The sequence below is a fragment of the Cervus elaphus genome, chromosome 2 (assembly GCF_910594005.1).
Source record: "Cervus elaphus chromosome 2, mCerEla1.1, whole genome shotgun sequence".
Classification (NCBI taxonomy): Eukaryota; Metazoa; Chordata; class Mammalia; order Artiodactyla; family Cervidae; genus Cervus; species Cervus elaphus.
In genome coordinates this window covers 11395024-11417367 of record NC_057816.1, presented here as the reverse complement: position 1 = coordinate 11417367, position 22344 = coordinate 11395024, and the positions used below count along the sequence as shown (strand labels likewise).

The window sequence follows — 22344 nt, the reverse complement described above, 5'->3', positions numbered from 1 at the left end:
GCCATCTTGTCCGATGTGGTCCCTTGCGGACTGGACATGGAACCGGGGGCGGCTTGGATGTCTGAGGGAAATCCCGCTTGTGGTGACCCTCCTTTCCACAGCAATAGCAAGCCTATCCCTTTTCACCTAGGTCCCTCTGTGCATTTTTCTCAGGCTGTTTCAGAACGATTTTCATAGCCATTGTGAGGGTTTCTGCCTGTCCCCATGTACTTTTCTGCCTTTCTTTCTTTTCCTCATTTTCCCTACCATAATAGACTGTCTGAGCCAGTTGTAACAGGGTATGTAAAAACTGATTTGGTCCATACACACGTTTTAATAGCTTATGGAGGATATCTGGAGCCGACTGAGTGAGAAATCTATCCTTTAAAATCACTTGTCCCTCTTCATTTTGGGGATCAATCTCAGTGAATCTTCCAAGGGCTTCTCTCAGTCTACCTAGGAATTTACCAGGAACTTCCTTCTTCTCCTGTTCAATGTCTGCTAATTTGCCATAGTTTAAAGGCCAAGCCAAGCTTCAGCAATACGTGAGTCATGAACTTTCAGATGTTCAAGCTGGTTTTAGAAAAGGCAGAGGAACCAAAGATCAAATTGCCAACATCCACTGGAACATTAAAAAAAAGCAAGAAAGTTCCAGAAAAACATTTATCTTTCTTTATTGACTATGCCAAAGCTTTCAACTGTGAGGATCACAATAAACTGTGGAAAATTCTTCAAGAAATGGGAATACCAGACCACCTGATCTGCCTCTTGAGAAACCTTATGCAGGTCAGGAAGCAATGGTTAGAACTGGACATGGAACAACAGACTGGTTCCCAATAGGAAAAGGAGTATGTCAAGGCTGTATATTGTCACCCTGCTTATTTCACTTATATGCAGGGTACATCATGAGAAATGCTGGGCTGGAAGAAGCACAAGCTGGAATCAAGATTGCTGTGGCAAATATCAATAAACTCAGATATGCAGATGACACCACCCTTATGGCACAAAGTGAAGAGGAACTAAAAAGCCTCTTGATGAAAGTGAAAGAGGAGAGTTAAAAAGTTGGCTTAAAGCTTAACATTCAGAAAACTAACATCAAGGAATCTCGTCCCATCACGTCATGGGAAATAGATGGGGACACAGAGGAAACAGTGTCAGACTTTTTTTTTGGGGGGGGGGCTCCAAAATCCCTGCAGATGGTGATTGCAGCCATGAAATTAAAAGACACTTACTCCTTGGAAGGAAAGTTATGACCAACCTAGATAGCATATTAAAAAGCAGAGACATTACTTTGACAACAAAGGTCTGTCTGGTCAAGGCTATGATTTTTCCGGTGGTCATGTATGGATGTGAGAGTTGGACTGTGAAGAAAGCTGAGCACCGAAAAATTGATGCTTTTGAACTGTGGTGTTGGAGAAGACTCTTGAGAGTCCCTTGTACTGCAAGGAGAGCCAACCAGTCCATCCTAAATGAGATCAGTCCTGGGTGTTCATTGGAAGGACTGATGCTGAGGGTGAAACTCCAATACTTTGGCCACCTCATGCGTAGAGCTGACTCAATGGAAGGGGCCCTGATGCTGGGAGGGCTTGGGGGGCAGGAGGAAAAGGGGACGGCAGAGGATGAGATGCCTGGATGGCATCACCGACTCGATGGACATGAGTTTGAGTAAACTCCAGGGATTGAGGATGGACAGGGAAGCCTGGCGTGCTGTGATTCATGGGGTCACAAAGAGTCAGACATGACCGAGCAAGTAGACTGAACTAACTGAACTGAAAGTCTTAGCAGGTGCCTGCCTGAATCCTTCAAGAACACATCTGACAATATGACTCTGATCCCATCTTCTTTTAGCTGTGTTGTAATCCCATCTGGTTCTGTCATTGGGACCACCTGATTTCCAGTGTGGAGGGTGGTTATCTCCTCCTCCCTCTTCCCTACTGATTCATTAACAAACCATTCATCTCCATAAGCAACCACTTTCCCCAAAACTTGAGTCTTTGAGTCAGGAGTCAGTGTTTGCCCCAAGACATACATTACATCTTTCCAAGTAAGGTCATAAAGCAGAGTAACACCTTTGAAAGCTCTAATGTATTTTTCTGGGTCCTATAAATAGTCTCCTAGATCCTCCTTGATTTTTTGTATTTCTTGATAAGAAAAAGGCTTATTAACTCTCATAGACTGATTATTTCTCCTGGTGGGTGCTTCATGAAGAGGCAACAGCTTGTGTGGCTGTTCCTCAGTCTGTCTGGCTGCTCTGTGCATATATGATCCCAGGGATAGATTGGAGAAACCTGCTTTTCTTTATCTCTTTGTCTCCTGTCCTCCATCTCATCTAGCACAGTAGGAGGACAGGAGGGAGCTGAAGTTTTCACTCCCAAATCTATACCCTTAGGACCTAAGTCTGGCATATTTCACAGAGAGAAAAAGGGCAACACATATGCTACTTCTACCCATTCCCCTTGTTCTCTACAGAACTGGTCTAATTGTAAAACAGTATTATACTTAAGAGACCCTCCAACCGGCCACCATTCGCTGTCCTCCAATGGATCCAGTGGCCATGCAGTATCATATAGGAAGATCAGGTGTGTCTTCTTTAAGCCCTGGGGATCAAATCTATCCCAGTTTCTCAGGATACAGTTCAAAGTAGTGAGGCTGGAATTCTTAGCTCCCGTCTTTCTACCAGAGGCATCCTGCTTTTTCTAGATGGGGGTATAGACAGACTTTACCCCAAAGCTTTTCTTTCCAGGTTGGACTTAGTCGGTCCCTTACTGATGCAGGCAACCTACTCGTCACTCCCGGTTCTACCACTGAGATGGGGTGGAGATGCACCAGGGGTAGACCTGATGGCATCCCTGACTGATGTCCAGCTCCTCACCATTAAAATCTTACTTGCATCTGATGCCACCCAGGGTGCAATCAAAGTAACCTTCCAGAATGCCTCCCAGGCTAAACTGCTGGGGGAAATGTTCTCGTCACCTGAGTGCCTGGGCACGACCCTGAGTAAATTCCTGACCACAATATGACAGAGACGAACATAAAACTGAGATGTTCCTTCCAAGCCGTACCACACCAATATAAGAGCCTCCTAAGTGTCACCACACCAGTATAAGAGTCTCCTCTGGCCCACTCAGAGCCAGCGTTACCAAAGCGGGGGAAAAAAATCCCTTCTAGTTCCAATCTGAGTAACCTTTAACCTCAGAGGTGCTCTTGAAGCTAGAGCTCCATCTAGCTTCCAAACTGTCCATGCCTAGCAAGGCAAGGCGCTTCCTGACTACCAATCCAAGTTTGGGACCAAAGTCATCACACACAGTATTAGCATAGATCACAAGTCCCGTGACAGTCTATGATCTGACAGATTAGGTTAGTGCTTCTAATTCCAAGGAGTTCTGAAATGGTCAAAGAGACCGAAAAGTTTGACTGAAAAGGAGAGTTCAGTCCACACACTTTGCCCATTTCCCGTGGATCCCCCAAAGAAGCAATGGGTGCCTCTTGGCATTGGCAGGTCTGTATAAACCCCCAACAGGTATCTGCCATAAGCCATGTGAGGTCACCACGGAACCACAGAGCATATTGAGTGCAGCACTTTAACGGCATCATCTCAGAATTTCAAATAGCTCAACAGCAATTCCATCACCTCCACTATCTTTGCTCATAGTTATTTTTCTGAAGCCCCCCTTGACTTCACATTTCAGGATGTCTAGCCTTAGGCGAGTGCTCACACCATTGTGGTTATCTGGGTCATCAATATCTTTTTTGTATAGTTCTTCTATATATACTTTCAACCACATCTTAATATATTCTGCTTCTGCTAGATCCATGCCATTTCTGGCTTTCTTTGTGCCCATCTTGCATGAAATGTTCCTTCCCTACCTCTAATTTTCTTGAGCAGATCTCTGATCTTTCCCATTCTACTGTTTTCCTCTATTTCTTTGCACTGATCACTTAGGAAGACTTTTTTTTTTTTAATCTCTTCTTGCTGTTCTTTGGAACTCTACATTCACAGGGTATGTCTTTCTTTTCTCCTTTGACTTTTGCTTCTCTACTTTCTTAAGTTATTTGTAAGGTCTCCTCAGACAACCATTTTGCCTTTATGCATTTCATTTTCTTGCAGATGGCTTTGATGTGATACATAGAGATAAAAAAAACAAGGATAATTGCACCCAGTTCCATTACTTCATTGCACATACATGGAGAAACAATGAAAACAGTGACAGAATTTATTTTCCTGAGATCCAAAATCACTGCAGAAAATAACTGCAGCTGTGGGAAAAAAAGACACTTGCTCTTTGGGGAAAAAAAAAAAAAAAAACTATGAAAAACCTTGAGAGCATACTAAAAAGCAGAGACATTCCTTTACCAGTAAACCTCTGTATAATCAAAGCTATGGCTTTTTCCAGAAGTCGTGGGTGGATGTGAGAGTTGAGCCATAAAGAAAGCTGAGTACCAAAGAACTGATGCTTTTGAACAGTGGTGTTGGACAAGACTCCTGAGAGTCCCTTGAACTGCAAGGAGATCCAACGAGTCCACCCTAAAGAAAATCGGTCCTGAATATTCTTTGGAAGGACCAATGCTGAAGCTGAACCTCCAAGACGTTGGCCACCTGATGGGAAGAACTGACTCATTAGAAAAGACCCTGATGCTGGGAAAGATTAAAGGCAGGAGACAAAGGGGAACAGAGAAGATGAAATTATTGTGTGACATCACCAACTTGATGAACATGAATTTGATCAAGCTGTGGGAATTGGTGATGGACAGGGAACTCTAGCGTGCTGCACCCCATGATATAGAAAAGAGTTGGACATGACTGAGAGACTGAACTGAACTGATGTACAGAGGACAATCAGGGAGCAAGCAGAAGTCTTTGGGGAAGGAGGAAGGAACAATTCCTGGATAGCTAACAATGATGGGTCAGCAGGCCATTTCAAGCTGGAGAAGCTGTAGGGAAGCAACTCTATGCCAGGTGGAGAGAATGGTAACAGAAAGGCAGGGCTACAATGCTGGGATTTCCCAGAGGACAAGATCCCTGTTCTATTAAACTTTATCAATCCTCAATTTTGTTAGATGATTGGAAACATGAGTTTTGTTTTGGAAGTGGTAGAGCATGATTCAGTGGTAGGACTGATGCTGAAGATGAAGCTCCAACACTTATGCCATCTGATGTGAATAGCCAGCTCATTGGAAGAGACCCTGATTCTGGAAAAGATTGTAGGCATAAGGAGAGGGATCAAAGGGATGAGATGGTGAGATGGCATCACTGACTCAATGGACATGAGTTTGAGGAAACTACATAAAATAGTGAAAGACAGGGACGCCTGTTCTGTTGCCATACGTGTAATCACAAAGAGTCAGACATGACTTAGCAACTGAATAATACCAATGAGAACAGAGGGTCCAGTGAAGCCTCTGGGCCTTGTGGGAGTGGAGAAAAATTTAGGTGGAAGTGGACGCTTCCCATTCTCTGGTGCAGTTCCTTGAATCCAAGGCAAGGAGCACAAGATATTGAATGTGTGACCAAACATTGTTTTCTAAAAAAACAAAAAACTGTTTTCTGCAGGAGTCAGAGCTTTGACTGAGTTTGTGCTCTAGATTTTACTGAGGGATGTGGAAGGAAACAAGAGTGGGCTGAGTCTGAAAAAAGCAGGTGACCAGCTGCTGGAGGGCGAGGCATGTGGTAAACAGTCTGCACTAGGTGGAAAACGAATCCATAAAAAGTGTCCCTTCTGGAGTGTACATGTCAATGTATCCCATTGTTGCAGCAGATCACTTCAATGGTGTTTTGGGCAAGCGAGAAATGCACAATGGGTGGTTTGCTTTTGTAAATTCCTCTGGATAGTTAGATGAGTCAATGTCTGGTTACTTCACTGCATGTTTGGAATCATGCTTGGGAAAGAAAACTAGATGAGGTCCACACATACTTTGTCATTAAACAGCAAGCATAGTAACATTTCTATGGCAACTGTAGGTAATTTCAACATGAGGGGCCAAATGGGGACAGTTTCATTTAACAGGCTGAGATTGGACTGTACAGGTTGCCATAGTTGATGGTATGACAAGTAGCCATAATAGCCACTTGTTGCTATGCTGGAGATATGGGAAACTGACAAGATACCAAAAGCCTAATAACTTTCTGTGCAGCGCAATTTCAGGCTAGAAGTAGTTGGCAAGGAAAGCCTGAAAGGTAAGGCTGGGGAGGGAGTAATCTGAGCCAGTAATCATTAGCTCTTGTTGGAGCCCAGAAAACAGAAGCATTGACTCAGTCAGAGTTCTCTGTCATGGTTCAGAAAATAGAGGTCATTTGGCTTGAATCAATATTTAGCCTTGGGCATGGCAGCCATAACCTCTAAGTAGCAGATTCCCTTCTCCCCAGGTGGGAGAATAATTCATATTTGTTCCAGACTCAGGAACCCAGAAAGCCCTCTCAGTACCGCTTGTTCTCAGCAGGCACACATGCAATCTAGAAGGTGGAATTATCATCATGGTGCCCATTTTCCAGATGAGACAACTGAGGTTAAGGGACTTGATCAAGTTCACACACCTATACACATGAATGGCCAAGCAAAAACCCAGGGCAACAGTCCTCAATTTGTGTGTTTTTGCTCCACACCCACCGGGAGTGGTGGGTGGTAATCTGGCACCAATGCTTAGGCAGAAGCATGTAAAATTCAGGCTTAAATTGAAGTAAGGAAAACCACTAAAACATTCAACTATGACTTAAATCAAATCCCTTATGATTATATGGTGGAGATGAAAAAGATTCAAGGGATTAGGTCGGGTGGCCTGAAGAACTATGGGTGGAGGTTTGTAACATTGTAGGGAGGTGGTCACCAAAACCATCCCCAAGAAAAACAAATATGAGAAGGAAAGTGCTTGCCTGAGGAGGTCTTAAAAACAGCTGAGAAAATAAGAGAAGTGAAAGGCAAAGGAAAAACGGAAAGCTATACCCAATGGAAGGCAGACCTCCAGAGAAAATCAAGGAGAGATAAGAAAGTCTTTGTAACTGTACAGTGCAAGAATTAGAGGAAAATAACAGAATTTAAAGAGTATAGAACTCTTCAGGAAAATTGGAGCTAACAAGGAACACTTCATGCAAAGATGGGCACAATAAAGGACAACAAAGGCAAAAACCTACCAGAAGCAGATGAGATTAAGAGGAGGTGGAAAGAATGCCGAGATGAACTGTACAAAAATGGTCATAAATTAGGGATAGGAACGATGCTTGGGTCACTCTTGTAAAGCCAGATACACTGAAGTATGATGTCAAGTGGGCCGTAGGAAGCATCACTACAAACAAAGCTAGTGGAGGTGATGGAATTCCAGCTGAGCTGTTTAAAACATCCCAAGGAATGAGGCTATAAAATGACTGCATTCAATATGTCAGCAATTTGGAAAACTCAGCAGTGGCAAGAGTGCAGGAAGAGGTCAGTTTTCAACCAATCCAAAAGAATGGCAATTTCAAAGAATGTTCAACCTATCAAACAATTGCGCTCATCTCAATTGCTAGCAAGGTAATGCTCGAAATCCTTCACGCTAAGCTTCAACAGTACATGAACTGAGAACTTCCAGATGTACAAACTGGTTTGAGGAACCAGAGATCAAATTGCCAACATCCATTGAATCATAGAGAAAGCAAGGGAATCCCAGAAAAATATTTCTGTCTGCTTCACTGACTATGCTAAAGTCTTTCATTGTGTGGACCACAACAAACTGTGGAAAATTCTTAAGGAAATGGGAGTACCAGATCACCTTACCTGTCTCCTGAAAAGTCTGCATGTAGGTCAAAAAGTGACAGTTAGAATCAGACACGGAACAACGGAAAGATTTAAAATTGGGAATGGAGTGTGACAAGGTGTACATTGCCACTCTTGTTATATAACTTCTATGTAGGATACCTCATTCGATATGCTGGTCTACATAAATCCCAAGCTGGAATTAAGATTGCTGGGAGAAGTATCAACATCCACAGATATGAACATGACACCTCCCTAATGGCAGAAAGAAAAGAACTAAAGAGCCTCTTGATGAGGACAGGAGATGCAAAAATTGACTTAAAACTCAACGTTCAAAAAACTATTCACAAAAACATACTGAACATTCATGGCATCGAATCCCACCACTTCAAGGCATATAGATGAGGGAAAAGTGGAAACAGTGGCAGAATATTTTCTTGGGCTCCAAAATCACTATGGACCTTGACTGCAGCCACAAAATTAAAACACACTTGCTCCCTGGAAGGAAGAAAGGCTATGAAAAATTGGGCGGTGTATTAAAAAGCAGAGAATCACTTTGCTACAGTGGTCTGAAGTGTCAAAACTATGATTTTTCCAGTAATCATTTACAGATGTGCTATCTGGACCATAAGAAAGGGTGAATGGCAAAAAACTGAGCTTTCGAACTGTGGTGCTTCAGCAGATTCTTGAGAGTCCCTTTTACAACAAGTAGATCAAACCAGTCAATCTGAAAGGAAATCAACCTCTGACCCCTGCTGTTTTAGCTGAGGCATCTACTGAGGGCCTCCAGGTGGAAAGAATGGATGCTTCCCCTGCAAAAGCACCTAACCATGGCAGATCCAAGCAAAGAGTTTGTAGCTCCACCCCTGGAGGAAGCTCAGAAAGGCTGAAGGCTCTGTGTACCCTGGGTCCCCCGATACATGTGTTGCATTCTCCCCAGCAGCACTGGAGGCCAAGGAAGGTGCAAACTGGGCCCTGGAGGAGGGGGATGGTTCCGGGATCCACTGGGGCCAGCACTTACCAGTAGGACTGGAAAGGACAGAGCAGGCATATGTGGCAGAGAGCTGGTGACTGCAGTGTGGGAACAAGAGGGAACCAGCTCTGCATGAACTACCTCAACCAAACTCCCCTGGAGGGGAAGCCCAGTGATAAGATCATCTGAGATGGGATGAAGAGAGACTATTTCATTACCCCTTAGAATTCCTCTGAATGAGGAGATAGTGAAGTTGGTGGGTCATCACGAACTCTTCCATGGCCTAGACCATCCCCTAGCCACTATGCTTGGGACTGCCTCTCCCCAGCTTCAGTCATGTAGTTCTGGAGGAAACTGAGAATCATGTGTGCTGCTGGGTCAGGGCCAATGACCATGTAAAGCCAGTCTTAGGACCCCATGGTCCTGCCAGGATGGCTGATCTGGTGCTGTGCATGTGATCTGAGGTGGGTCATTCAGAGAACACCATTGAACGCTGATATCTCCGAGCTTCTTTCCTTACTAGGTGATGCCTTGGGGATATAAAACCCTAGGGCAGGTAGTTTGGACTCCCTCACTAGGTGTAGAAGACTTAAGGAAGGAAGTTGTCGGGCTCAGACCCCCAAAGAAGAGCAAAGGGAAAGAGTGAGGGTGGGAAAGAGAGAACTGATGACTTCTGATTTCTTGGGTCCAGTCACTGAGATCTCTGTATTTGCTCTGATTCTTGTGTCCTGGATTCCCAGAATCATTTCAATGAGTCTGCCTTTTCCTTGAAGCCAGTTGGAGTTGGGCTCCTCTCAATTTTGATTCAGACTTGGTTCTAGATACTTCACTCCCAGACACAAACAGAGGCACCCATTTGTTTCAGCACCATTACGAGTGAAACCCTTTATTCTTTACTGAGAATAGGGTGTGCAGACCACCAAATGCAGTTCATCAGCATCCTGGGCAGGAGTGCCCTAAGTGTGAGAGAGGGTGTGTTAGGAGTGGCCTTACTGATTCCTGAATCACTCCAAGTGTTACACTGCCTGTGCCAGGCCAATCCTGTCATTTCCTCGATCAAAGACCGAGAAATACTGCCTCAGGAAGACGTCACCCAGGATCCAGGTCTCTGTAGATCTACCCACTGGGATCTGTTTAAAGAATATGTAGCAGTCGCCGGTAGAATCCTGGGGAAGTCAGAAACACACACCAGTCAGCCTGACCCTTATCAACAACTCACCCCAATATCCAAACCGAGCACCGTTCTTGATTTCATTTCCCCTCTTTTGATAGGAATCAAGTGGTTTTATGAGCAGCAGGGGATATGACAGTTCATCCAAAACCAAAAAGGGTCCACACATGTGGCTGCCATGAGGAAGAGTGTGGTGAGTGGAGGACTGGGAGCTGGGGAAACAGTGGAATGATAAACAACAAAGTCCTACTGTAGAGAGTAAGGAACTATATTCAAAATCCAGTGATAAACCACAAGAAAGAGAATAAGAAAAAGAATGTATATTTTTTATGTGTATGACTGAGTCACATTGCTGTGCAGCATAACTTAAGGCGACGCTGAAGATCAGCCACACTTCAACAATTTTTACAAAAGAACAAGAGTGTCCCCTGGTTCTCCTCAGTCCCTGTTTCTTTTCTCCTGACTCTTGCTCCTTGTTTTCTCTACCGAGAATGCAGGTCCTCCTCCGGCATCCCCACGATCCAAACTTTATTAAAAAACTATTTTTTATTGGAGTATAGCTGATTAGCAATATTCTGGGTTTCAGGTGGACACTAAACGGACTCAATTGTATGTATCTATGTATCCTGGTCCCAAAGAAACTCCTCCCATCCAGGCTATCATATAACTGAGTGGAGTTGCCTGTGCTACACAGTAACTCATTGTTGGTTATCCATCTTAAATATAGCAGTGCCCTCAACACATTCATGAAGACTTAGCTCAGGAACTCTGGGAAACCTTCAGCCCACACTCACCCTGTTTGGCCGCTCCAGGCTTAACTGGGTAACGTACTCTGGCTCCCCATTCCCACCGGTCAGGCTGTAGTCCTCATCACCCCTAGTAAGTCCCCAGTGCCCCAGTGCAGAGCACCTTGGGATGCCATTTGCATGGAATCCAGTGTAGTGTTGCCTAGAACCAAGCAACCCTCCATATGGCTCCATGAGTTTGTTGTCTTAGAATTCCTGAAATTCCCTCCCTTCCTCAAAGCCTTCTTTGAGCCCATCAGCCTGCTATGTACTCCCACAGGGGGCTGACATGAAGCCTCCACCCTGTGCCGGGGTGAGCAGTCACTGTGCACCCTTTATTCACCTTAGTATCCAACATCTCCACAGAGGTGTCATGTACCCCAATTCACAAAGGGGGCACCTGGCCAGAAGAAGGGGAAGAAGCAGCCGAGATCTAGGGTGACCGTGTGATTTATCATCCAAAGCAGGAAAACTTTGAGAAGGGAAGGGAGACTGTTAATTTATGATGGGACATCACACTGGGATTGTCCCCAGCCATTCTCCTTGTAAAATGGCCTATTTCAGGGACTGCTAGTGCTGACTTTCATGTTCATGCACCTAAGAGTTCAGATTGAACTGAAGCTCTCTGAGGACTGAAGCCCTCAGGGTTCCCCTCGCCTTGTGACTCCCACCATGCCAGCATGGTGTGGCGTCTCCACATTTATTTCAGGATGATCAGTGTCCCAGACGGCCCTTTACTCTCAGGTAGTTGGTTCTGTGGGAGGCACTGGCCCAGCCACAAGGCTCAGAAGCATCTGCAATGGTGTGACATGGCCTGCAGAGGGCGCCCTCTTCCCAGCAGCAGCCCAGGGGATCCTGCAAACTCCAGTTTGAGAACCAACCCTCAGTATTGTCCCCTCACCTTGATGGCGTAGACTTCAGCTGGCACTGGGTAGTTGATGCCGTTGATGGTGAAGTCAATAGAGGGCAGGGTATTGACCACAGAACATGAAACGTAGTGCTGTTAGAGAGAGAGGGAGACAGGTTGGCCCTGGAGATCCTTGTTGTGTGTGGAGACTGGGACTGACCCTGGGGCATGACCTTTCACCTTGGAGCCCCGTGGCGTGGCACCGATGAGCCTCAGGATGTTATCGACCAGTTTTCCTGGGCCAAGGATCAGTGATGTCCCGGTGTCCACAAGGGCCTCACAGCCGCCATTACAAGCAATAATGCGTCTGTTCATGGAGATGCTAAGAGAGAGTGTGACAAAGTGCACATCGAGGTCACTCTGAGTCTCCCCAGAGCTGCCCTCTTTCTGACTGTCTCTGAAACAGCCCTTTGTCTCTTGCCCTGACTCTCTTCATCTGCTCTCGACACAGCACCTCCCTTGACATCCTTGATGCAGGACTTGAATACACCAGGATCTTTTGTAGCTTGACACAAGCTGCTTTTCCTTCCTAGAAGAGTCCCCTCCCCTTTGACTAGCAAAGTTCTTCTCATCTTCCAGATTCCAGCTTAACTGTATTGTTTTCAAGGAAGACTTCTCCCGATGTTTGTCGGTCTCCTTTCTTGGTCACTCTCTGTAGACCCTTCCACACGTCTAGCATGTACCAAAGTCAATTCACTAAGTGAGTGTGTCATTTCTGTGCATCTGCCTTCTTAGATGTGAGGGCGAGTTTTGTTCTCATTGCTTCCCTAAAGTGCGTGGCACACAGTGGATGCCCAATGTGTGTCTGTTCAATGAGTGAATGAAGACTGTGAAAATAATGAGAAACATCCAGAGAGCTGTATCTGGTGGGGAACAAATAATGGGTCAAACACAGAGTGAAGATGGATATTTGCAAGGGCAGCAGATTCTCATAGAAGGAAGGGGGAGACAGAGGCTCCTCTGGAAGAGGGTGTCTCCCAGCACTGCTCCTACAACCAGCTCAGACCCTGAGACCCTGGCCAGGAAATACATGACTAGCCCACAGAAACTCCAAAGGACAGGTCAGCTTTTGTCTGAGGGTATCACACAGAATCCTTTCAGTTATTGCCTCTTGTCCTCAGGTCACTCCTGGATCCCACCTTTCTGATTCTCTCAGTTTTAGCCCCTGCCCCACTCTGTGCCCAGGGATGTGGGGTGTATTTTTTATTAGTTGCTTTCACGTTTTAAGACTGCAGCCAATCTTTCTCCACCACTGGGTAGCTTCTCCATAAGGAGACCCATTGTCCGCATTTGCTCAGGACTTGCCCTGTTTTTAAATTGACATTTATTTGTACTGAGAACTTCCTTGGTCCCAGGTAGCCCTGGACAGTTGGTTATCTTATCTCTCTGTCCAGGCTGGTGAAATACTCCCTGATCCTGTTCACCACACTGCAGAGTCCTCTGACCGTGCTCCCCACCTCACAGGGTAGCAGGTGCAAGGCTCTCCCAGCTGCACAGACCTCTCTGGACCCTGTGAGGACCAAGGTCAGAGCCCTGGTCAGGAGGCCTGGGGATTATGAACCCATGGGCTTTTTGTGTATCTATGTGCTTGTGTGTTTGTATGTGTCTCTGTGTGTGCTTCTGTGTCTCTGATTAGCTATGCAAGTTTTGCATGCTTATATGTGTCTCTGTGTATGTTTATATGTGTCTGCTTCTGTGTTTCCATGTGTCTGTGGGTCTATCTGTGTCATTGTGGGTGGTGTATATGTTTCTGTGTCTATTTGTCTGAGAATGCATTTCTGTGTGTCTGCCTTTGTCCATGTACAGTAGTGGGAGCATCCCTTGGGCTGACACTCAGAGGGAGAGGCTTACCGGTCCATGTGGACACACCAGTAGCCCGCTTGGATCAATGGTATCCAGTTGAGTGCTCCCTGGTAGTAGGATTTATCCACCCCACCAAACATCACCACACTGCCCTCTGGCTTGCTTCTGTAGAGAGAAGACAGCGGGGGGATCCTTGGAGGATGGTAACAACATCACTGTCTGAGATCTTTGCTTCTCCACCCATCAAGACCCAACAAGATCCCCATCTACAGATGCAGAAATCGAGTCTAAGAGCAATTGAGAACCAGACTGAGATGGTTACTGGCTTTGAGTGGCACAGAGGAGGGTAGAATCTGAGTCAGTTGGCTGGACTGCACCCACTATATCTTCTGAAGATGCCCTGGACCTCCTGTGACATGAGTGCTCAGACACCCTCAGAGGACAGGGTGCTGAAGCATTTTGGCTCTCTCCTTGTCCAACTTGTCATTTTTTCAGGAAAATCAAGGCCTTGGAGTGCTAAGGCTGTGGGATCAGGTCACCCAGAGTTGGCTCCAAAGGCCTGTGACCTCTACAGTCCAAAGGGCCCCACACTCAGAAGGGACCCCACCTCTGCTCTCCCTGTCTTGAAATGCCTAATATTTCTTGAACAAGGGGTCCCACACTTTTGTTTTGTGTCCCACACTTTCATTTTTCACTGGCTCCTGCAAATTGGGTAGCTGGTCCTGGGCTCACAGTGAAGTGCTAATGAGGAAGGAAAGATACCCACCATCCTTCTCCTTCCTTATCAAACGCATAAGCAAATCCTATTGCCTTTTCCTTCAACTTGTTTCCTGTTGCTTCCATTAGTCTTCCTCCTCACTCATCCCCCTAGACCAGGGTACTGATCTTGAGCCCAGGAGCAGGGTTATGTTCCAATAAAACGTTATATATAAAAGCCAGTGGTGAAGCCAGGTAGGGCCCTGGGGCCATAGTTATCTTGGATTAGATTATTTCTCAGGATACTTCTTTATCAAGTGTTCTATAAATTTCCTACACCTGAAAGCAAATCACAGCTAATTCGGAGAAATGGATTTTCCACCTCAGACTTACTTGCTCAGGTATAAGGCAAAAACCAGCTCAGAAATGGCACCTTGATTCTTCAGGTTGTCAAGGACGGGGATGCCTCCAGTGAGAGATAAGTTGGGGTAGCTCAAGCCCAAGATGCCATCAAAAGGCCATCCCTCAAACCCGGATTGCTCCATGCTTAGACCAAATCGCTGGTCAGTACTTACAAGGTCCCCAATCTGTGGGAGAGAAGAGTGATCCCACTTACCGATATATGAACTGGGGATAGGACTGGGCTGGGGTGCATTGCCATTAGATCCTCAGAGAAGAATTGAGGCTGGGCTGTGTGTTCGGTGGACCTCAGGCGGTTAGACCAAGCTGAGACGGGAATTTGGGTTCCATTTGTGAGAGGCTATGAATTTTAAAACATCTGCCCCTGTGAAAGACACCACCTGAGTGAGTCAAATTGGCCTCGTGGCTTCTGTACAGGTGGGGCAACCAAAAGCCAAGTCAGGGCCCATCGGTGCCCCCTTGTGGACAAAAGGAGCCAAGAGCAAGGTAGCCTTCTCTTTGGCATCACTGTGACCTAATGACAGGAATAGACTGCATTCTCTGTAAGGTACTGTGAATTCTGCGTCTGTCCAGGAACACGGAAGCTGAAAACACAATCTTAATTGCAGTGATCTATGAAATTACTGCCTGGGGATACACTTTTTGGGATATGTGTGTCTTTGTGTGAGTGTGTATGAGATAGAAAGAGAGAGGGGGGAACTACTCAAGTACTTTGGAGGGGGGACTACTCAAGTACTTTGGGCGAGGCAGGCCATAAGTTTTGTTGGACTCTCAAAGGCTGCCTAGAGTGAGAACTCATTTATCAGGACCCCTAACTTCTCAGGCCTCCAGTTTCCCAGTCTGGATACCTGAAGCCCTTGACTGCCCCGAGGGTCTCCAGATCAGATTTATCCTGTCCCCAAACACCCCACAGCAACTTCAGTCCTGAAAAGCCAGTTGAGCTCCACTGTTTATCACATGTGTGTCCTCAGCAAGGCCCTTGCTGTCTGCACCTCTGTTTCCTGATATGTCTCATGAGCTAATCAGAGTAACTGCTGTGTGGGGTTGTTGCAGGACTAAACCAGTTATCACCTGAAAGTGCCTGGAACAGTCTGAGAATATAAAACTGGGTGCTTTTTTCCCCTCTTCTCACTTCCAGCAAAATGAACCTTGAACTGCTCATGGACAGAGAAGCTGCAAGTCCCCATCTCAAGCCACTCTCTGGGTTAGCTAAACTGTGTGCTCGTGTGTCACCACGGGCACTGCCTCCCCAGGGACAGGATCCTGTGGGTAAGATGGCAATTATCTATGGGAGTTAGGCTAGGAAGGGTCCTGCCAGATGGTACTGCATCTGTTTTGCAAGCAGTGGTCACTCCATAGCCAGTCCTGACTCAGCATTTGTTACACTCTTACCCGAACGGTGTCAATAGCAACAACTCCCTTCATCCTCACAGAAACGTATATGAGGCTGAGGGTCTCTTGGGTAGGCCGGAAGGTGGAAGACTCAAGATGTCTGAACAAAGTGTGTGAAGCTGCAGACACAAGAATAAGTGTCATCAGGTGCCAAGGGTGCAAAACAGAGTGGCAGGGCAAGGGCAAATGATCTGGGTACGGGGTGTCTATACTCACAACAGAATCGGCTGGTACAAAGGACGGAGGGCACCCACAAGTCAGATGAGCCTGTGTCAAGCATAACCTGGAATTCCTGAGGGGGTGTTCCAATGGTGATGTTACCCACATACACCATCTACAGGGAAAAGGAGGGAGTGGGTTAGTACAGAACTGGCTACCCTCTATTCCCACACACATGCCTCCCTCTGGATGTCACATATCTCTTGAGATCACTCCTAACCACTGCAGCTCACTGACTTTGGTGACAGAGGTGCCTGCATTTGATATATTTTTCCTGTGCTGCATGGTATGCAGGATATTGACTCTGTGACCAGGCGTTGAAGTGGTACCTCTGCATTGGAAGCTCAGAGGAATAACCACTGGACCTCCAGCACCACTGCACACCCAGGGAAGTCCTGGTGCCTTCATTTGAGAAGCTCTGTAGTCTCTTCAAACCCAGCCTTAGCACCCCCTTCTCCAGGAGGTCCTTCTTGATCAACCTCAGCCACTCCCTCTAAACTCAGACCACATTCAATCAAGCACAGAGGTGACCCTTTCATTTGACATGATTTACTAATATGCCTATCTCTCGGGCCAGCATGAGCATTCTTGAAGACAGAATAAGCCCGTTTTCTAATCTAAAAGCAGTAACCACAATGTTAGATACTTATGGCCTTACACGGAATATGGGTTCAGTAACTTTTTACGGCTGTGGTTCTTGTCTGTGGAAACTGAATTCTTCTACCTGGGAATTCACAATGACTTTGCCATTGGTTCTGCCATTTGATCAGTGACGGTTCACTCTTCATCTGTAACTGACTGACTCACTTATTTCAGAGGGAACAATCTCCGTCAAATTAATGACACATATTTGACACAGAAATGGATATTTACCTGCCACCTGCTAATTTCCAGGCCCAGTCACAAAGAGCAACAGTTGAGGATGAGAGTGTGTTCTCCTCTGGGTGGGGTCCCTGTTTTCCAGAGTTTCTGCCTCCTGCAGGAACCCCAGCCCCAACATCTCACCTGGCACCTCCGGATGAGCCCTGGTGCTAGTCTAGAGCACCAGAGGGCGCTGTGGAGCACCATCCTCCCAAAATACTCACATCGTTGATGTTTCTCAGGGGGTGAGTAGTTGTGTTTGAGCCAGGAGAAGAAGTCAGGAAGAGTCTGTAAGCATGTTCCTTCAGGAAATTGTTCAGCATGTTTTTTTCACTGCGGGTTTTTCTCATGATATTCACTCTCGTTAGAGGTATTCTTTACCGAGCATTTGACAAAGAAAACAAAGAGGAAGCTACAGTTAGCTGTCAGTGTTAAGGTAAAACCGTCGTTGTAATGGCCCTGTGTATTTTCTAATCATTTTTATGAGGCATATTATTATCAGAATTTTATGCATATACCATGACAAAGACATAGGTTTAATTACGGATTCTGTTCTGCAATCTGGGATAAGCCATATGACCATGTGGTGTCTCAGTCTCCCCCTCGGTCAAATCCCCCTCCAAATAGAATATCCTGGGGGTAAATAAAGTGATGGATATAAGGTACCTGATAAATAGAAAGTCTCAACAATGACAGCCATTGGCATTGCTGTTGCCATCCCACTGTATCCTTCTCATAGAACCTCAAGGAAGGAGGTAGAAGGGGGACTCGTACTCTTTTACAAGGGAGCAATTTGAAATGCAAGAGGTTACTGAGTTGGCTGTGGTCACACTGCTTGTCAGATATAAATCAGTATATAAAACAGTGTATCTTTCTCCAAGTTGAAAGAGAAGGGGGAGTTGAAAGAAGAATCCAGGAGATAGGCAACAAGTAAGGGAAATTCAAAGGCTTGAGAAGGAAGGATGAGTCAAATGAAAAATTAAAACAACACAGAGAGAAATACACTCACAGAGACTTCCAAAGAGATGGAGAGGTAAATGATAGTGATACAGAGATGCAGACATAGACATATACACACTGAAGTAGACAGGGAACAAAGATGACATGTTGAATAAAATGTAGAAAAGTGCTATTCCACAGGACCACACCTACATCTGCATAGACTCTGCACTGAACAGTTGTAAGGAGTTGCATTTTCAATAGCTCATGACTGGACCCCAAGAGTTGTGCAACCATGCAAATCTACACCAACACCCTTGGGATCCACAGTTCCTAAAGCAAGCTACTTATCAATAAGTAAGGGTTGAATTTCAAGACTGTCAGGGAAATATTCATTCCCATCTAAACCTGATGGGTGGAAGAATAATCAGATGAAAAGAAAAATCCGAGAAAGGAAGATGATCAGCTTACAGTCCCCATACATACTTGACTATGCACTCTGAGAAGACCACCAGCCCGAGGAGCACAAGCCACTTCATGCTTCTTTCCTGGCTCCAAGTACTCAAGGAAGTTCAGGTTCTTAGCATGTACTGGTGAGCAGGAGCCCCTAGTTATATATGCTCTGACCTACCCTAGTTTTCCCCTTTATGCCACTAATAGATCTGATAAAAACACAAAGCTTTCGATAAAATCTTTACCTTCATCAGTGTCCTTGGCGAGTGGACTTTGAAGCTTCTCAGAATACAGACAATATAACTGCAATCTCTTCCTTGAAGCTTGGCTGAAGAATCTAACTGATCTGCATGGACATCTAAGGAGAAGGAGAACCTTGCTTACTTGGGGAAAAATCTGCTAAGAACATCATGAAAATGGTAACTAGGGACCATAATCAACATTCATGGTTTCATGTCATCTTCCTAGCCACTTCATGAGATATGCATTGCTATCTTCGTTGGAAAGGAGATTGCTAGGAGGATAAGTTGTCAAGTGGCAAAGTGAAGACTTCAGAGACAGCCCAGGGACATACAACTGGCATTAGGTAGTGGGTCTAATGGCAGAGATCAGGGCACCTGTGATGCCAGTCTGCATCAGAGACTTAGGGCAGAGCAGTACTTCCATTGCATTGGTTTCAGTATGGAAAAAATGTCATATGCCTACACAAGATATTTTATATCATCCAACAAATGTACAAGGAAGAACTGTGTGCTGGGTTCTGGGTTAAAGGCTTCAAAGTCAAAGCTGATCAAGACGAAAGTAGTCTTTATCTTAAGAGAGCCAGCAGTCTAGTTCTCACAAACTCATGGCCCCAGGAGGCAAAAGAAATGATAGTAGGACGAGGTGGCCATGCCGGACCCTGACCCCTGGGAGCACTCTTTCCTCCACTTAAACCATGCTGGAAAGCAGGCCAGTCGGCCATGTTTTCAAGAGAATGAGAAGGTTGGATATTTATGTACAATCTACTGATTTTAATGTTAGCAACTAATTTTTTTTTCCCGAAAAGTCAGTGGGAAGGAAATGTCCACAACGATGTGCTGGAATCAGCCTTCAGTCTCTGCAGGTTTTTATCTAGCCTACACTTGGGAGTGCAGTGGGGATAGAAAGGAATGTAATTCAAGATTCAAGCTGGTTGATTTAAAAAGAGACTGGATGCATATTGAACATGTTTGTTTCCTTTCTATTTATAAAGAAAGATCACTGGGGACATACAAAACAACTGAAGATATATGGATATATTTCTGATATAATTTCCCCTATAGGGTCTATACCATGAAAAATTTTGTCCGCCAAAGCAAACACACAAAAACTTAATTTTGAAAGGTCTTCCCAATCAAAGAAGACAAAACACCCGTGGCAGCCAAAGTAAAGACAACCGTGTTTAATGACTCATCCAGGACTCCCAGGGCCTATTCCTGCATGAGATTTATCCAGGCCTGTCCCTTGAATACAACAGGAGCCTCTCCTATTGCCAGGTGTATGTAGGTGGGGCTCTGTGTCTTAATTCTCATTTTTGCATATTATTTAAATTCTGTTTTGGTGGTTAAATCCCAACAGGGGAAATATGACATCACTGACAAATGACACACATATATGCCCTTTGAACTATGGCCTTGGAGAAGATTGGTTTTTTTTTCTTTCATTTATTTTTATTAGTTGGAGGCTAATTACACTATTGTAGTGGTTTTTGTCATACATTGACATGAATCAGCCATGGATTTACATGTGTTCCCTATATCGAGGCCCCCTCCCACCTCCCTTTCCATCCCATCTCGCTGGGTATTCCCAGGGCACTAGCCCTGAGCACATGTCTCATGCATCCAACCTGGGCTGGTGAACTGTTCCACCCTTGATAGTATATTTGTTTCAATGCTATTCTCTCAGAACATCCCACCCTCCCCTTCTCCCACAGAGTCCAAAACTCTGTTCTGTACATCTGTGTCTCTTTTTATGTTTTGCATATAGGGTTATCATTACCATCTTTCTAAATTCTACATATATGCGTTAGTATACTGTATTGGCCTTTATCTTTCTGGCTTACTTCACTCTGTATAATGGGCTCCAGTTTCATCCATCTCATTAGAACTGATTCAAATGAATTCTTTTTAATGGCTGAGTAATATTCCATGGTGTATATGTACCACAGCTTCCTTATCCATTCGTCCGCTGATGGGCATCTAGGTTGTTTCCATGCCCTGGCTATTATAAATAGTGCTGTGATGAACACTGGGGTGCACGTGTCTCTTTCAGATCTGGTTTCCTAAGTGTGTATGCCCAGAAGTGGGATTGTTGGGTCATATGGCAGTGCTATTTCCAGTTTTTTAAGAAATCTCCACAATGTTCTGCATAGCGGCCGTACTAGTTTGCATTCCCACCAACAGTGTTAAGAGGCTTCCCTTTTCTCCACACCCTCTCCAGCATTTATTGCTTGTAGACTTTTGGATAGCAGCCATCCTGACTGGCGTGTAATGGTACCTCATTGTGGTTTTGATTTGCATTTCTCTGATAATGAGTGATGTTGAGCATCTTTTCATGTGTTTGTTACCCATCTATATATCTTCTTTGGAGAAATGTCTGTTTAGTTCTTTGACCCATTTTTTGATTGGGTCATTTATTTTTCTGGAATTGAGCTTCAGGAGTTGCTTGTATATTTTTGAGATTAATCCTTCATCTGTTGCTTCATTTGCTATTATTTTCTCCCAATCTGAGGGCTGTCTTTTCACCTTGCTTATAGTTTCCTTTGTTGTGCAAAAGCTTTTAAGTTTCATTAGGTCCCATTTGTTCAGTTTTGCTTTTATTTCCAATATTCTGGGAGGTGGGTCATAGAGGATCCTGCTGTGATTTATGTCGGAGAGTGTTTTGCCTATGTTCTCCTCTAGGAGTTTTATAGTTTCTGGTCTTACATTTAGATCTTTAATTCATTGTGAGTTTATTTTTATGTGTGTGGTTAGAAAGTGTTCTAGTTTCATTCTTTTACAAGTGGTTGACCACTTTTCCCAGCACCACTTGTTAAAGAGGTTGTATTTTTTCCATTGTATATCCTTGCCTCCTTTGTCAAAGATAAGGTGTCCATAGGTTCGTGGATTTATCTCTGGGCTTTCTGGTGCTGGACTTTTGTTTGCTGGAAGATTTCTGATTACAGGTTTGATTTCCTTGCTTGTAATGGCTCTGTTAAGATCCTCTATTTCTTTCTGGTTCTGTTTTGGAAAGTTATACTTTTCTAAGTATTTGTCCATTTCTTCCAAGTTGTCCATTTCATTGGCATAGAGCTGCTGGTAGTAGTCTCTTATGATCCTCTGTATTTCAGTGTTGTCTGTTGTGATCTCTCCATTTTCATTTCTAATATTGTTAATTTGGTTCTTCTCCCTTTGTTTCTTAATGAGTCTTGCTAACAGTTTGTCAATTTTCTTTATTTTTTCAAAAAACCAGCTTTTATCTTTGTTGATTTTTGCTATGGTCTCTTTAGTTCTTTTGCATTTACTTCTGCCCTATCTTAAAGATTTCTTTCCTTCTACTAACCCTGGGGTTCTTCATTTCTTCCTTCTCTAGTTGCTTTAGGTATAGAGTTAGGTTATTTATTTGACTTTTTCCTTGTTTCTTGAGGTAAGCCTGTGAACGTTACCCTTAGCGCTGCTTTTACAGTGTCCCATAGGTTTGGGGTTGTTGGGTTTTCATTTTCATTTGTTTCTATGAATATTTTGATTTCTTTTTTGATTTCTTCTATGATTTGTTGGTTATTCAGAAGTGTGTTATTTAGCCTCCATATGTTTGAATTTTTAATTTTTTTTTCCCTGTTATTGAGATCTAATCTTACTGCACTGTGGTCAGAAAAGATGACTGGAATAATTTCCTTTTTTTTTTTTTTTCCTTTTTTCCTCTCTGCTTCATTTATTTCCACCTTTTTAATTTCTACCTCACTTATCCTATCTTCTGCCTCGGTTATTCTACTGTTGGTTCCCTCCAGAGTGTTTTTGATCTCA

At 44.6% G+C, this 22344-nt stretch overlaps 1 pseudogene; it reads right to left on the bottom strand.

Annotated features, from left to right (window-relative positions):
- Positions 1–9692: 9692 nt before the first annotated feature.
- LOC122704743 lies at positions 9693–18456 on the bottom strand (annotated as a pseudogene).
- Positions 18457–22344: the final 3888 nt, after the last annotated feature.